Below are 4780 nucleotides of genomic sequence, written 5' to 3'. Positions count from 1 at the left end.
CCCTGCACGGATAAATAGATGTGTCTTAAGCTCGCGGCGGAAGGTTCGGAGGTCGGGAAGTTGACATAATCCTGGGGGGAGCTCATTCCAGAGGGTGGGAGCTCCCACAGAGAAGGCCCTTCCCCTGGGTGTCGCCAGTCGGCATTGCCTGGCAGACGGTACCCTGAGGAGTCCCTCCCTGTGAGAGCGTACGGGTCGGTGGGAGGTAGTCGGTGGCAGCAGGCGTTCCCGTAAGTAACCCGGCCCTATGCCATGGAGCGCTTTGAAGATGGTCACCAAAACCTTGAAGCACACCCGAGAGGCCACAGGTAGCCAGTGCAGTCTGCGCAGGAGAGGTGTCACGTGGGCGCCACGAGGAGATCCCTCTATTACCCGAGCAGCTGCATTCTAAACCAACTGAAGCCTCCGGATGCTCTTCAAGGGGAGCCCCATGTAGAGAGCATTGCAGTAATCCAAGCGAGATGTAACAAGCACGTGAGTGACTGTGCATAGGGCACCCCGGTCTAGAAAGGGGCGCAACTGGCGAACCAGGCGAACCTGGTAAAAAGCTCTCCTGGAGACGGCCGTCAAATGATCTTCGAAAGACAGCCGTCCATCCAGGAGGACGCCCAAGTTGCGGACCATTTCCATCGGGGCCAATAACTCGTCCCCAACAGCCAGCTGCGGCTGCAGCTGACTGTACCGAGGTGCCGGCATCCACAGCCACTCCGTCTTGGAGGGATTGAGTTTGAGCCTGTTTCTCCCCATCCAGACCCGTACGGCTTCCAGCACGTCGATAGCTTCATTGGGGTGGCCCGGGATGGAGAAGTACAACTGAGTATCATCAGCGTACAGATGATATCTCACCCCAAAGCCACTGCTGATCTCACCCAGCAGCTTCATATAGATGTTGAACAGAAGGGACGAGAGAATCGACCCCTGCAGCACCCCATAAGTGAGGTACCTCGGGGACGACCTCTGCCCCCCTGTCAACACCGTCTGTGACCGGTCAGAGAGATAGGAGGAGAACCACCGATAAACGGTGCCTCCCACTCCCAATCCCTCCAACCGGTGCAGCAGGATACCATGGTCGATGGTATCAAAAGCCGCTGAGAGGTCTAATAGGACCAGGGCAGAGGAAAAACCCCTATCCCTGGCCCTCCAGAGATCATCAACCAACGCGGCCAAAGCCGTCTCCGTGCTATAACCGGGCCGGAAGCCGGACTGGAACGGGTCTAGATAGACAGATTCATCCAGGTACTGGGGTAATTGACATGCCACCACACTCTCTACAACCTTCGCCGTAAAGCGAAGGTTGGAGACTGGACGATAATTACCTAAAACAGCCGGATCCAGGGAAGGCTTCTTGAGGAGGGGTCTCACCACCGCCTCTTTCAAGGCGGCGGGGATGACCCCCTCCAACAAGGAAGCATTTATAATCTCCCGGAGCCAGCCTCGTGTCACCTCCTGTGTGGCCAGCACCAACCAGGAGGGGCATGGGTCCAGTAAACATGTGGTGGCATTCAACCTCCCCAGCAACCTGTCCATGTCCTCGGGAGCCACAGGATCAAATCCATCCCAAACAGTCTCGACAAGACGGGTCTCTAACACCTCACTTGGATCCACGCAATTTTGATCCAGACCATCCCGAAGCTGAGCGATTTTATCATATAGATAACCGTTAAACTCCTCGGCTCGCCCTTGTAACAGGTCATCCCGCGCCCCCTGTTGAAGGAGGGAGCGGGTCACCCGAAACAGGGCGGCCGGACGTTATCTGCCGACGCAATGAGGGAGAAGACGAAGGAACGTCTCGCTTCCCTCAGTGCCACCAGGTAGGTCCTACTAAAAGACCTAACTAGTGTCCGATCAGTCTCCGAACGGCTGGATCTCCAGACACTCTCTAGGCGTCTTCTCCAGCGTTTCATCTCCCTCAGCTCCTCAGAGAACCAAGGAGCTGGTTGAGACCTACGCCGGGTCAGAGGCCGCAAAGGCACGACACGCCGCGACTAGTTCTTCAGCCATGCCATCTTTAGTTCTAAGCTATGCTTTTTACATTGTGTAATTATATCACATCTCTGCTACTTTATTTTTTAAAGCAGGAATGGAAGTGTAGCAAACATCTCTAATTAGCAAAAGTATACAGATAATAAACAATTCTTGTATACATATTAGTATCTGGCAAGCAACTACCCATAATCGCTTTGAAATATTACAGATTTAATTTAATTTGTCATGTTAATCTTTAAAACTGTATTTCCATGAATTCCTTACAGCACTGAGAATGAGTTTTATTTGTTGGCCTTTCAGAAAGTACTACAGTGACTTAACTACACAGTTATATTCAAAGCATACTCCTTTGACTGCAGTGTAACTCATTGTCAGGCAAATAAATATGTAGAGCATAGGATTATTTAGCATCTCTGAAGCTAAAGAAAGGTATTCTGCAATGAGGTTTTATCATTAAAAATTCATAACTATGCCCACAAAGCAGTGGGAAAACTTTCCTAGCTATTTAAATACTGTTTTAATACATATTGTGCTAAATCAGGATTTTTAAATAACAGTTTATTGAAGTAGCTGTAACATTACAGTTTATACATTTTTAAATTTCAGTGGCTCTGTTCACACATTGTACTAAGCTAAAAATAAACTTTATACAATATGTGAATCTAAACAATTAATATGATTTTGTTCCATGCTTCAATATATGGTAAACTGAGCTACACTTGTCCATATAACATGAGGTAAGATAGTATTTATCTGAAAAAAATGGCAATAGTTTTCTGGTGGCAAATTGGGGTCTGTCTGAAAAGAAATATGCAAGTAAGATCTATGATATTTAGCAAGTAAAATATTGAAAACATAAATAAAAAAATAGTTTGGTTGTTTTTCATTTCCGAGAATCATTTATACAAAGATTGCTTACAGACTTAACAGTTAGGTGGGTAATACTTCTGTAAAGCACATGCAAGGCTGTGTGAAGATAAGGTATTCAAATATTGCCCTCTAGTGGCTCTTCATGTAATTCATATCCATGTAATGTAATTCATGTAATTTACTTATGTAATTACCTTCATGGATTACTGCCTTGTCCTGGTGAAGGGGCTTGCGTAGCTCAATGAAACACATGGACATCATCAGACAACCAACACAGAAATCAGATTGACTATGTGCTCTGCAGCCAAAGATGGAGAAGCTCTATACAGTGAGTAAAAACAAGACCAGGAGCTGACTGTGGTTCAGATTATGAGCTTCTTGTTACAAATTTAGGCTTAAATTGAAGAAAGTAGGGAAAAGCACTAGGCCACTCGGGTATGAATTAAATCATATCCCTGATGAATATATAGTAGAGGTGACAAATAGATTTAAGGAATTGGATCTGATAGGCAGAGTGCCTGAAGAACTATGGACGGAGGTTCGCAACATTGTACAAGAAGTAGCAACTAAAACCATCCCAAAGAAAAAGAAAGGCAAGAAAACAAAATGTCCATGTTGTGGGTTTTAAGTACATACAATGCATTCAGAAAGTATTCAGGCTCCCTTCATATTTGTCACTTTTGTTATGCTACAGCCTGATTCTATAGTTGTTAAAATTCATTTTTAATTTTACACTCAGTACCCCATAATGACAAAGTGAAAACAGAATTTTAGAAATGTCTGTAAATTTATTAAAAAGAAAACACTGAAATATCACATTGGTGTAAGTATTCAGACCCTTCACTCAGTACTTCATTGAAGCACCTTTGGCATGAATTACAGCCTGGAGTATTTTTGGGTGTGACATGCACATCTGGATTGGGGAATTTTCTGCCATTCTTCTTTGTAAAGCCTCTCATGCTCAGTCAGATTGGATGGCGACAGTCGGTGGTAGTCATTTCCAGGTCCCTCCAGAGATGTTCAATAAAGTTCAAGTCAGGGCTCTGACTTGAACTTTATAAAGTTGTCCCTAAGCCACTCCTGTGTTGTCTTGATTGTGTGCTTAGGATCGTTGTCATGTTAGAAAGTGAACCTTTGGCCCAGTCTGGGGTCCTGAACACTGTGGAACAGGTTTTCATTGAGGATATCCCTGAACTTTGCTCCATTCAGCTTTCCCTCAACCCTGACAAATCTCCCAGTACCTGCTGCTGAAAAACACCCTCACAGCATAATGCTGCCACCACCATGCTTCACTGTTGGGATGATATTGGGCAGGTGATGAGTGGTGCCTTGTTTCTCCAGACATTTAGAATTGAGGCCAGACAGTTTAATCTTGGTTTCATTGACCAGAGAATCTTGTTCCTCACAGTCTGAGAATCTTTCAGGTGCTTTTTTTTTTTTCAAACTCCAAGCGGGCTTTCATGTGTTTTGCACTGGGGTTTCCATTTAGCCTCTCTGCCATAAAGCCCAGACGAGTGGAGGGCTGCAGTGATGGTTTCACTTCTGGAACTCTGTTCTTTCTCAGCATATGATCCCTAGAGCTCAGTCACATCAGGTTCTTGGTCACCTCTCTTACTAATGGCCTTCTCCCCAATTTATTTATTTTATTTTATTTATTTATTAATCATACTTTTATACTGCCCTTCTCCGAAGATTCAGGACAGTTTTCAGCCAAAATAAAAATTGTATAAAAAGAAACAAGTTAAGAACATTATTTAAAAATCTGATTCTAAAAATTGGCCCCATAATTTAAAACTAATAAAATATAAAATAAACCCTAATAAAACCACCCCTATTAAAATTAGGCCAACACTGCCCGTTGGAATAAAAGAGTCTTAAGCTCGCGCTTAAAGGTCCAGAGGTCGGGGAGTTGGCGTAGCCTCAG

The sequence above is a fragment of the Ahaetulla prasina genome, chromosome 4 (genome assembly GCF_028640845.1).
Source record: "Ahaetulla prasina isolate Xishuangbanna chromosome 4, ASM2864084v1, whole genome shotgun sequence".
Lineage (NCBI taxonomy): Eukaryota > Metazoa > Chordata > Lepidosauria > Squamata > Colubridae > Ahaetulla > Ahaetulla prasina.
Note: the sequence above shows the minus strand (reverse complement) of the source record.